Genomic DNA, 13,623 nt, shown 5'->3' with positions numbered 1-13,623 from the left:
TGATGGGGTGAATATGCTTTACATACGGCAAGGACATGAATTTTGGGGGCCAAAGTGTGAAATATCATGGACTGAATCATGTCCTCCAAAAATATGTGTCAAGTTGACTAGGCCATGATTGCCAATATTTTGTGATTGTCTACCATTTTGTGATCTGATGTGATTTTCCTATGTGTTGTAAATCTTACCTCTATGATGTTAGTGAGGCAGAATTAGAGGTAGTTTTTTTTTTATGTTAATGAGGCAGAACTCAGTCTACAAGATTGAGTTGTATCTTAAGCCCATCTCTTTTGAGTTATAGAAGAGAAAAGCAAGCAGAGGGACATGGGGACTTTATGCCACCAAGAAACAAGAGCCTGGAGAATAACTCACCCTTTGGACCCAGGGTCCCTGCACTGAGAAGCTCCTCAACCAGGGAAGATTGATGACAAGAGCCTTCGTCCAGAGCCTACAGAGAAAGAAACCTTCTCCTGGAGCTGACGCCCTGAATTTGAACTTCTAGCCTACTAGGCTGTGAGAGAAGCCATCCGCTTGTGTTTTTTCTGTTACAGCAGCACTAGATAACTAAGACAGTTCTATAGATCAAAACTTCTCTACATTTAGAAAAAGTGCCTGTTGCTGTCATTGGCAGCAGGACCCACAAAATTTCACTATGTTTAGGCATTCAGACATAGTACATTGTACTTTGAGGACATAGGACAAATGATGTGTAGAAGTTTTCTAGGACCTAAAAGGTAATATTTAGCAGGATAGATGGGGCAATCTAAAGCATAAAAAAACATGGAAACCAAACCTGTTGCCATTGAGTCAATTCCAACTCATAGCAACCCTATAGGACAGAGTAGAACTAACCCACAGGGTTTCCAAGGAGCAGCTGGTGGATTTGAATTGCCAACCTTTGGGTTAGCAGCAGTAGCTCTTAACCATTACACCTCCAGGGTTTCTTCCAGTGTGATAGGTCCTGGATCCAACTCTAAGAGTTAGCCCTCTTCATAGTTTTAGTTTTCCTGAAACACCTGGTGTTTGTAGATTATCTGGACATGCTTGAAGGTGGGACATTGTAGACTTAATGGTGCTATTCCACAGCACAAATTGGCATCTCAGGTTCACTCTGCCAATTTTTATAGGCAATATGTGAATTTATATGAGTTAGTATCTTTCCAATTCAAACTCCATTTCTCTTAGCTCTTCAGAATTTGTGAAGGGGAAGAGGGGAGAAGGGGAGGGGTTAATCGGCATAATTATTCTGATATCTTTTAGAATACTACATATCATTACCATTGACCCAGGGCCCCTCTTTTCTTTACTCTTACTGTGCTATTTCTCTGGAATTGTTCTAATAACTTTGTCTCTTTTTGTTTTAGTTCTTTTGTAGTGATTCCTTCCAGTCTGTATTTCAGCTATTGGTTTTGTTTTTCTTATTTATCTTTTGAACCATGTCCATGTCTTTATGTCTCTAGAAATTTTTCAAAATGGTACATTTTCCAAGGTGTTTTATTGATATATGCTCACACTAAATAGACAGATAAATAGATATACAGCAGGTTGGTAGATAGATGGATGGATGGATGATAGATGTACAAGTATACCCATACATGTATATAAATATACACATTTCTGTCATTGCAAAGCGTTTGTACTGAGAGAGGATTAAATACGGCAATTGCAGGTTGCAATCTGATCCAATTCTTTTCATCTGCTTATATAATCAGCCTATCATATGAAAGGTTTCATTTGAAGAAAGGGTTTTGATGCTGTGAAAAATGCTAGAAAGCAAGATATCTATTTTGTGGGTGTGCTGTTTACCCTGCTGAGAATGTTTTTATTGTTTTATGGAAAGGATTCTCCACTGGAGTCTCCTCTTTTAGCTTTTGAAAGTTTGTAGTGGAGTCTTACTATCTACAACTTTTCCCAGTCTTGGTTAGGCTAAGATGTTTTCCTGGAGGCTTTATCACAAATGCTGCATAAAAGGCTATTTTACAATTTGGCTAGTTACAGTAAGGAGACACAGCAAGTTACAGAGCAGGGAAGTAGCAGTGCTCACTCTGGGCTGTGAAATCCATATGCGAAGTTCAGGTCTTTGACAAAGTCTCTCAGTGTCCTGATTTTAGATGGCATATTGTTGTTAGCTGCCATTGAGTCAGTCCCCAACTAATAGGGTCTGTGAGAAATATTTTGAGCCATTCATGAGCACCCGTCAATGCAACGTACATTTACTGAGACCAGACTTCAACTTCAGGATTGAACGTCATCCTTTCAATATTTGAAGCCATAAAATTGATATCAAGCTTTTCAAAATGCTGGAAGAAGCTAATATAAGCAGAAAGCTTGATCGCTTTTTAAGCTAGAATCTGTATTTAGTTGTTTTATCTATACAAACTATTTGAAACATGTGATATCCTGCCTAGTTGTGCCATTTTCCATGCACTAACTACACATTTACAAACACAGTTGTTAAAAACATGAGATGATGAGATAATTCACGTCAACTACACACAGCTACTCAGTGTTTGGCCTACAGTAAACATTCAATATACAATAGCTGTAATTATCAGATTGAATTCTCACACAACCCTAGGAAGTATTATTCTCATCTTATTGCAAGGATATAAAGATATAAAAAGTAAAGTGCCTCGTGACACACAGATAATAAAAGGAACAACTAGAATTCAACCCAAATCTGTTTGATTTCAAAGCCATGCTCTTCCCCCAGTATTATTATGCTGTCTTTCCCAGAAAGTGAGCACCCTCTGGACAGATATCACAATTTGTGTTTTACTTTGTTTCACTGGCATCTAGATCAATGCTCTAGCAAATCACGGGTACCCATTTGGTCCTTTGTTGAAGAAAAAAAAGGGATGAAAGAATGAAGAATTCCGAAGGCAAAAAAGCTTATTGTCTCAAAAGTCATTTAATTCCACTTTCACACAATTCTAAATGTTCAAAATTTTCTGTCATTGGATGATGAACTAAAGTTAATGTCTACCATGGAATTTCTCTTTAGCTCCATGAAGGTGGGAATCATGTCTTATTTCACTTTTTTTTCTCCAGCATATATCACAGTAGCCAGATTTTTAAAAAATATTTCTTGAGGGAATGAGTAGGTTTATATTGTAGGTCAAATATAAAGCCCAGTATCCATAGTGATGTATTGTGTATTTGGACACTATAAATATTTGTTGGATACAAATGTATAGGATATGTTTCTATTTGTAAGTCAGAAAGTCTTTAGCATAATCGTGTACTGTTGTTATCTGCCATAAAGTCCTCCCTGATTCATGGCGACCCCCATGCACAATAGAGTGAATTACTGTTTAGTCCTGTGCCGTCCCGTAATTCATGTAGATTAGACCTTTGGGTTCCACAGGGTTTTCATTGGCTGATTTTTGGAAGTAGATTCACAGGACTTTCTTCCTAGTTCATCTTAGTCTAGCAGCTCCGCCGAAGCCTGTTCAGCATCATGGCAACAATATGCCTCCACTGAAAACTGAACCCAGGTCTCTGACATAGAAGGTAAGACTTCTACCACTGAATCACCACGCTTACTGCTTCCCCATTGTGTACCAATGACTGCTAATAAACAGAGGCAAAAGTTATATAGTGCTTAATGCCCATTAGTTAAAATAAAATAATGTATCATGTCTCTATGTACACCTAGTAATATATTCAGATAATACTGCCATCAACATAAGTTATTTGTCATGTCTAAAGTGTGTTTAAGTTATTAAAGAATTAAACTAAGGAAGAGGTACAGGAATACATAGGCAATTTATCTCTTTATTAAGATGATTAAAATCACTAATTTGATGTGATACACAGCCTTAATAAAACTAGCGGCCAGTAGTTAAATAATGATGTGTTTAGATTGTTGCTGTTGTTGTTAGGTGCTGTTGAGTCAGTTCCAACTCATAGTGACCCTACGCACAACAGAACGAAACAGTGCCCTGTCCTGAGCCATCCTTGCAATCCTTGTTATGCTTGAGCTCATTATTGCAGCCACTGTGTCAGTCCACCTCGTTGAGGGTCTTCCTCTTTTCCACTGACCCTGAACTCTGCCAAACATAATGTCCTTCTCCAGGGACTGATCCCTCCTGACAACATGTCCAAAGTATGTAAGATGCAGTCTAGCCATCCTTGCTTCTAAGGAGCGTGCTGGTTGTACTACTTCCAAGACAGATCTGTTCGTTCTTTTGGCAGTCCATGGTATATTCAATATTCTTTGCCAATACCACAATTCAAAGGTGTCAACTCTTCTTCAGTCTTCTTTATTCATTGTCCAGCTTTTGCATGCATATGATGTGATTGAAAATACCATGGCTTGGGTCAGGCGCACCTTAGTCTTCAAAGGTGACATCTTTGCTCTTCAACACTTTAAAGAGGTCCTCTGCAGCAGGTTTACTCAACGCAATGTGTCTTTTGATTCCTTGACTGCTGCTTCCATGGCTGTTGATTGTGGATCCAAGTAAAATGAAATCCTTGACAACTTCAATCTTTTCTCCGTTTATCATGATGTTGCTCATTGGTTCAGTTGTGAGGATTTTTGTCTTCTTTATGTTGAGTTGCAATCCATACTGAAGGCTGTGGTCTTTGATCTTCATTAGTAAGTGCTTCAAGTCCTCTTCACTTTCAGCAAGCAAGGTTGTGTCATCTGTATAATGCAGGTTGTTAATGAGTCTTCCTCTAATCCTGATGCCCCATTTGTCTTCATATAGTCCAGCTTCTTGTATTATTTGCTCAGCATGCAGATTGAATAGGTAAAGTGAAAGAATACAACCCTGATGCACACCTTTCCTGACTTTAAGCCAATCAGTATCCCCTTGTTCGGTCTGAACAACTGCCTCTTGATCTATGTAAAGGTCCCTCATGAGCACAATTAAGTGTTTTGGAATTCTCATTCTTTGCAATGTTATCCATAATTTCTTGTGATCTACACAGTTGAATGCCTTTGCATAGTCAATAAAATACAGGTAAACATCCTTCTGGTATTCTCTGCTTTCAGCCAGGATCCACCTGACATCAGTAATGATATCCCTGGTTCCACATCCTCTTCTGAAACCAGCCTGAATTTCTGGCTGTTCCCTGTCGATATACTGCTACAGCCGTTTTTGAATGATCTTCAGCAAAATTTTGCTTGCATGTGATATTAATGATATTGTTCTATAATTTCCACATTCGGTTGGATCACCTTTCTTGGGAATAGGCATAAATATGGATCTCTTCCAGTCAGTTCGCCAGGAAGCTGTCTTCCATATTTCTTGGCATAGACGAGTGAGCACCTCCAGCACTGCATCTGTTTGTTGAAACATCTCAACTGATATTCCATCAATTCCTGGAGCCTTGTTTTTCGCCAATGCCTTCAGAGCAGCTTGGACTTCTTCCTTCAGTACTATCGGTTCCTGATCATATGCCACCTCTTGAAATGGTTGAACATCAACTAATTCTTTTTGGCACAATGACTTTGTGTATTCCTTCCATCTTCTTTTGATGCTTCTTGCATCGTTTAATATTTTCCCCATAGAATCCTTCACTATTTCAACTCGAGGCTTGAATTTTTTCTTCAGTTCTTTCAGCTTGAGAAACGCTGAGCATGTTCTTCCCTTTTGGTTTTCCATCTCCAGCTCTTTGCATATGTCTTTATAATACTTTGTCTTCTCGAGCTGCCCTTTGAAATCTTCTGTTCGGTTCTTTTAATTCATCAATTCTCCCTTTTGCTTTAGCTGCTTGACGTTCGAGAGCATGTTTGAGAGTCTCCTCTGACATCCATCTTGGTCTTTTCTTTCTTTCCTGTCTTTTCAGTGACCTCTTGCTTTCTTCATGGATGATGTCCTTAATGTCATTCCACAACTCATCTGGTCTTCGGTCACTAGAGTTCAGTCCATCAAAGGTATTCTTTAAATGGCCTCTAAATTCAGTTGGGATATACTCAAGGTCATATTTTGGCTCTCATGGACTTGCTCTGATTTTCTTCAGTTTCAGCTTTAACTGGGATATGAGCAATTGATGGTCTGTTCCACAGTCGCCCCCTGGCCTTGTTCTGACTGATGATATTGAGCTTTGCCATCATCTTTTTCCATAGATGTAGTCAATTTGATTTCTGCATGTTCCATCTGGTGAGGTCCATGTGTATAGTTGCTGTTTATGTTGGTGAAAGAAGGTATTTGTAATGAAGAAGTTGTTGGTCTTGCAAAATTCTATCATTTGATCTCCAGCATTGTTTCTATCACAAAGGCCATATTTTCCAACTATTGGTCCTTCTTCTTTGTTTCTTTGTGTTTAGCTTATAAGCAAAAAATGTAAGTATAGGGAAAATCCATAAATGTATTTACTGTTGATAGCCTCCCTCTGTCATTTAGGTTGAACCATATGAAACTGTGATACTTGTTCATTTTTGACCCATTAAGACAGTAATTTCATACGGTTTGATAGAAGAGTTAAGGGCATTTTTAAAAAGTTACTTAATTTCTCTGGTTCAGAGCTGTTAAAATGGAAACTGAGTATCATTGTGGGGATTAAAAGGCTATTAGGAGCACAGTGATAATTCAATAAATAGGAGCTACTATTTTTGTTTATATTCAAACAAAACTTTAGATATGATGTCACCAAAAAAATACTTTTAGTATATTAAGGAACTATCGTCCTAGTATTAAACTTTTTCTAAAATACACATTATGCCTACATTGTTCAGCAGATGTTCTGAATATGAACTAACCCAGGGAAAAAAGAATGTGGACCTTACCAAAGGCTTAGTGTTTGACTTTCATTTCTAAATGTCACATATACCAAGAAAAAGATTTCCTTTAGGAAAACTCTTGAGAGGAAGCCCAAGAGATTTTTTGCTCAATTCTTTGCCAAACAAAGCCTCCAGACCTTTCAAAATTTGTTTCAGGTGTACTCCCAAAGAGTACAATTGTCTGAGCTGCACCTTGAGTGGGTTATAAGCCATGCTGACCTATATTGCTTATGCCGAGCATGGGTCTTTCACAGACGTCAACAGAAGTTTTGTACATAATAGGTTCAGAATGTGCAAGAGAAATCTGCATAGCAGCAAAGTAAACTACATTTTTGATTTAAAATGATGTCAATGCCTCTAATTTTTCAAGTGTCAAGAAAATAAAATAATGAAGGCAGTGTGAAGTACATTTTTGCTAAGGCATTAACCTGAAAATCAGTTATGAAGTCCAATTAGAGCAGAAAAATTCTCAAGTTGGAAATAAGCAAAAATACCCTTGACCCAATTAAACCATCGTCTGTGTACTAATTTAGAAACTTGTTTCTATTTTTCCCTCGTTTTTTGCAACTCTGAAGCAACTCTGAAACTTATCTTCCAAGTACTGACTTACACATATCATGTTTCATGCATCTTCTCCCGTTTCTTTATGAGACAACTGGTTTTCTTTCCTCAGTACCAGGTCCTTTGAGACATGTGAAAGACACGAAACCCCAAACCCCCTTTTGTCATCTGGATGTGCTCTACCAAAGACAATTGTGCTGGAGATTATTTTTAAGGTTTCTCTTTTATAACTCTTCAATTGGTTCTTTCCAGGATGTCAGCATTTTCCCCAAAACCATTTCCTGAAGAGCTGTCAGGTCCTGAAAGGAATGTGGGGAGTGGCAATTACCGCCACACTTACCTGCAAGATCCCCAAGGCCAGACAGAATCAGGCTTCTGTGTCTCAAACTTTCAGCATGGAATGGCAGCTCTGTTGCCTGGGTCACTTGCTAAAGACAGATGAGAAACAAGTTCTTGAACAGTTTCAAGGCACCAGGAAGCAAAGCTGTCAACTACAAACAAAACGGAAAAAGCATTTCACAGAATCAGAAATCACTGCTTGAATATAAGATGCATGACCCTAGGCAGGTGACACAGCTCAGTGGTGAGCTGTTTTCACATTCTAACTGGAATTACCTGTACACGAGACACATTAAGGCCTTGTCACACTCAATCAAAGGGACCTGTGGGAAGTCCAGCTCTCCAGGAACACACAGGTGAAATTCTAGAAGAGTTAAGCCTCATGAAATACCTTAACCATGATAGCATATTAGTTTTTCGAGGAATGTCTACATTTTAACCAAGCTTGTATGTACAACGTAAACCTTAACAGAAGGAGCTCTGCTGGATAAATCCATTATCACGTATTAGCACTAGAGTAGGAATCTGAGGCAGGAGATTTAGTACTATTAAATTAACCTTAAACCAGATTGTCATTTCTGTGAGGTGCAAGCTTCATTTACTTGATCTATGAGAATGATTAAATGTTAGAACAGATGGGGGCCTTAGAGACTGTGAACTCCTTTTTTTTTTTTTTTTAATGAAAAAGTTGAGAACTAGACTTAAAGTGACAGGGTGGGAAAAAATCTTGAATTCCTGACCTTAAGGCTAGTGTGTGCTGTCTCTTTCATACCCGTAATCAAATATTAAACTTCAGCCTTCCAAAACTATTTCTGTTTACTATTGTAAAAATGTTCTGTGGAATAGATAATATAACTAAATAATATTCTATCACTGTATTTTATTTTATAAACATATAATGGTATATATTATCATTAGAAATATTATATAGAATTAATATATTAATATAATATGCTTTGGGTGTCTTTAAGCACCAGTTACTGGAGCTGACAGTCTAAGTAAATGGTTTGGGGGAAAATGCTGACAGATGGAAATAATGAATTAAAATATAAAAGAGAGATAAATAATCCTTCACAAAATTTCCTTTGGAAGCACAGAGCCAGAAGCCAGTCACTGTTTTGGGGTGTCTTTATGATTCAGTTATCAGAATTGTGTCCTGTGGGCCTGTCAGACCCACGGAGTCACAGGAACGTGCTTTTGTATAAATTGCCATGCTTTGGAACTCATAGTACTGATTACCCTCTAAAGTGGATTGAATCAAAGTATGATCCAAGGACATAGGGATCTCTGAGACCCTTTCAGGGAGTCTTATGAGGTCCTTTCTTTTCCAATATCATATTTGTATGAGGCTAGATTTTCTTCGTATCTGTCAATCAAAATAATATATCACAACACATTGATGCAGAAGCAAATATGAGACACAAGACAAAGAGATTTGCAAACATGTAAAACAAGGCCACTTTTATTACAAAATACTTTGTTTTGAAAAAGTATAGTATTTTTTATAGAAATGTATCATTACGTCCACATGCAGTAGATTTTGCTATTATTTTAAAATAAATAAGTTAATAAATATTTTTAAACTTTCTCAGTTTTAATTTTTAGTACAATAAACATCATTAGAGATAACCCACATAGACAAAAGCTTTTGGGGTAGTCAATAATTTTCAAAAATATAGAAAAACCAAACCCACTGCCACCGAGTTGATTCTAACTCATAGTGATCGTATAGAGGGGTCCTGATATCAAATTTTTTGAGAAATTCTGGGCTAAACAATAGCTCATAAAGTGACCTAGAGTAAAAAGTCTTGGCATGAGAGGGTCCTATACTGAATAGTGACTGGATTATCCATCACATCCTCCGTTTTGGAGGGTTCAAGAGAGGCTGACTGGTGGTAGAGAGTACAGAACACAGAGGTATACACAAAGAAGGAATAAACAGAAGCCAGAAGACTATAAATATTGCACATATAAGCCAAGGGCACGAATAGAATTAGATTATTGAGAAACAGAAGCAGCAGCAGTAGAGATAGGTTAGTGAGTGGTGGCCACACCCTTAGGATAACAGGAAGGATGTAAACTGAGTTACAGCATTCCCTCCACAGCAGCTTAATTTTCAGTGAGCCTGACTGTGTGGCCACTGAGACTGTCTTCAATTCTTCCTTATTTACTCATGTATCTGTGATATCCAGCAAGACTCAAAGAATGTAAATCAGTGTCCCACTGTTTTTCATACCTGCTTGGTGAAAATAGCCATCCCTTCATGCTTGCATGGTGCCCTCGTGGCACAACAATTAAGCCTCAGCTGCTAACCAAAAGGTCAGTGGTTTGAATCTACCAGCAGCTCCAAGGGAGAAAAGACCTGACAATCTGCTCCTGTGAAAATTATAGGCTTGGAAATCCTACAGGTCAATTCTACTCTACCCTATAAGGTCAGTATGAGTAGGAATCAACTCGAAGGCATAAAACAACCACTGCCCTTGCATATAAACTTGGGAAGTCACATGACTTTTTTGATCACTCTTAATTAAGAGAAAGTCTTTCAATAACTTTAAGCTTTAAATATAGTTTAAATCAAGGGATAGAAAGTAGAACATGTCCAGTCGCATGTAATAATCAGAACTCCAACTAGATTTAAAGTAAAGTCTTCTCCTCGCCCCTTAACAGCCTGAGTTGGGACCATCTTGGAACTAGCTTCTTGGGGTGAAAAAAAGGTTGTGGCCTTTTCTCTCAACCCACCGTTATAGACTGAATTGTGTTCCCTCAAAATGTGTGTTATAAATCTTAACTCCTAGACTTGAGGTAAGGAGCCCTGGTGGCGCTTGGTTACTAACTGAAAGGTAGGCTGCTCAAACCCATCAGTGGTGCCACAGGAGAAAAGACCTGGTGATCTGCTCCTATAAAGATTACAGCCTAGAAAACCCTAAAGGGCTGTTCTGCTCTGTCATATAGGGTTACGTGAGGAAGTGGCCCAAATGCCCATGGTCCCCCCTCCGGTCACATTATCTTCCTTCTCCCAGTCTGCACCTATGACCTCATGAAGAGTCCCTTATGATTGGTTGTCTGAGGGAGAGAAAACGTGTGCCTCATTTCCAAATGGTTCTGCATGATATGCAGCCACCTCTTTGAAATGGACTGTGGCAGTACTACAGCCCGTTTCAGGGACCTCCCTGAGGGACAGAGGTGAAGGAAAACCCTCCTAGTGGGCAGAACTTCTAGAAGAGCACCTGGTTGTTCATTCTGCTTGGAAAGAGAGATGGCCAGATGTGTGGTTGTATACTGATTCATGGGCTGTGGCTAATGGTTTGGCTGCATGGTCAGAGACTTGGAAAGAACATGATTAGCAAATTGGAGACAAGGAGGTATGGGGAAGAGGTGTATGGATAGACTCTCTGAATGGGCCAAAGAAGTAAAGATATTTGTGTCTCACGTGAATGCTTACCAAAGGGTGACCTCAGCAGGGGAGGAGTTTAACAATCAAGTGGATAAGTTGACAAATACTGTGGATAACAGTTGACATCCTTCCTTAGTTATTCTTGTCATTATGCAATGGGCTCATGAAAAAATGGCCATGGTGACAGGGATGGAGGTTATGCAAAGACTCAGCAACACGGACTTCCACTTGCCAAGGCTGACTTGGCTGCAACCTCTGCTGAGTGCCCAGTCTGCCAGCAACAGAGACCAATGTTGAGTTCCCAATATGGCACCATCCCTTGATGTGATCAGCTGGCAATCTGGTGGTAGGTTGATTACACTGGACCACTTCCATTATAGAAAGGGCAACATTTTGCTCTTACTGTGATAGACACTTACTCTGGGTATGAATTTTCCTTCCCTGCACTCAATGCTTCTGACAAAACTACCATTCATGAACTTATAGAATGCCTTATCCACTGTCATAGTATCCCACATAGCATTGCCTTAGATCCAGGAACTCACTTCAGAGCAAAATAAATGCGGCAGTGAGCCCATGCTCATGGAATTCACTGGTATTACCATATTTCTCATCATCCTGAAGCAGCTGGCTTGACAGAACGGTGGAATGATGCAATGGCCTTCTGAAGATACAATTATAGCACCAGATGGGTGGCAATACCTTGCAGGTTTGGGGCAATGCTCTCCAGGAGGCTGTATATGTTCTAAACCAGCAACTAATATATGGTGCTATTTCTCCCATATCCAGGATTTATGGGTGCTGGAATCAAGGGATGGAAGTGGGAGTGGCACCAGTCACTATTACTGCTAGTGACCCACTCACAAAATTTTTGCTTCCTGTCCCTCCAACCCTATGCTCTGCACTCTAGAGGTCTTAGTTCCAAAGAAAGGAATGCTCCCATCAGGAGACACAACACTGATTTCATTGAACTGGAAGTTAAGAATGCCATCTGGCCACTTTGGGCTCTTCATGCCTTTGGATCATCAGGCAAAGAAGGAAGTTATTGTATTGGCTGATGTGATTGATCCTGATTACCAAGGGGAAATTAGATTGATATTATAAAGTGGAGATAAAGAATATGTCTGGAATACAGGAGATCCCTTAGAATGTCTCTTAATATTACTATGCTCTGTGATTAAAGTCAATGGAAAACTACTAACCATTGCCATCGAGTCAGTTCTAACTCATAGCTACCCTATAGAACAGAGTAGAACTGCCCCAGTAGCGTTCCCAAGGAGCGGCTAGTGGATTTGAACTGTCAACCTTTTGGTTAGCAGCCATAGCTCTTAACCACTGAGTTACCAGGGCAACCAATTCTGACAGGACTACTAATGGCCGATACCCTTTAGAAATGAAGGTTCGGGTCAGCCCACCGACAAAGAACCATGACTAGCTAAAGTGTTGCTGAAGGCAAAGGTAATACAGGGAACACAGAATGGGTTGTAGAAGGTAGTTCTAAATACCAGCTACGACCACATAACCAGTTGCAGAAATGACAACTGTAATTCTTTTTAGTATTTTAGTATTGTTATATGTGTATGTGTGCATATATGTGTGTGTGTGTGTGTGTATACAGCAAATATCTTTGTTTAGTTCCCTGCTTTATTCCACTACTTGCTATAGAATATAAGACATAAAGAGTGCTAGTGTGTTTTTGGTTGTATGCATGTTAATTGTATCATGTTAGGCACAAGTATAACTTTATAATTGTCTTTATTTAGAGAGTATGTGTGGTTTAAGGAGATGTATACAGGTGCCAAGTTGACAAGGGGTGGACTGTGATGGTTAAGGTTACATATCCACTTGGCTAGACCATGATTCTCAGTGGTTTCACAGATGTTACATAACCATCCTACATTTTGTGATTTGATTTGAGTAGCCAATCAGTCGAAAGGGGAGTTTTCTTGGGGCTGTCACCTACATTCAATATATATGGATGTCCTGGCAAAGCTCATGCTCTCTTGATCCTGCATCCAACTGGTAATTCTATGAGCTCTGGTTCTTAGACAGGAGCCAGCAGCCTGCTGTCTGACCTCCTGATTCTGGATTTGTCAGCCCCTGCAACCACGAGTCAGGAGAAGCCTCCAGCCAGATACCCACTTACCATTATTCTTTTTCTCCCACATTATAAATCTCATTTCTGATCCCCTAATTGTTGGGGGCAGAAGTACCAATGTCAAGTAATTTTATTCTCTCTGGGCCTGACAAATATTTAAAGATGAATCTTACATGGGGGCGTATTTTTGGATTTGCTGGAGGCTTCCTAGCTTTTTTTTTTTTTTTTTACTGTAGCCCTCTTCATGTGGGCAAAACTCAAAACAACAACAAACAAACAAATAACTATCGAACCTGTTAGCATGTAGTTGATTCCAATTCATAACGACTCCATGTGTTTAAGGGTAAAAGTGTGCTCCTTTGGGTCTTCATGTACGCAGGACATCTTAGATTAGTCACTACCAATCCCTCTTCAACCTCTGAACCCCAGGGTTTAGCCCATAGCCCACTTGGACTCCCTCAGGCTTTTTAAAAATGACTCCAGACTGCCACTCCTAATACA

Source organism: Loxodonta africana, chromosome 23 (genome assembly GCF_030014295.1).
Source record: "Loxodonta africana isolate mLoxAfr1 chromosome 23, mLoxAfr1.hap2, whole genome shotgun sequence".
Lineage (NCBI taxonomy): Eukaryota > Metazoa > Chordata > Mammalia > Proboscidea > Elephantidae > Loxodonta > Loxodonta africana.
Note: the sequence above shows the minus strand (reverse complement) of the source record.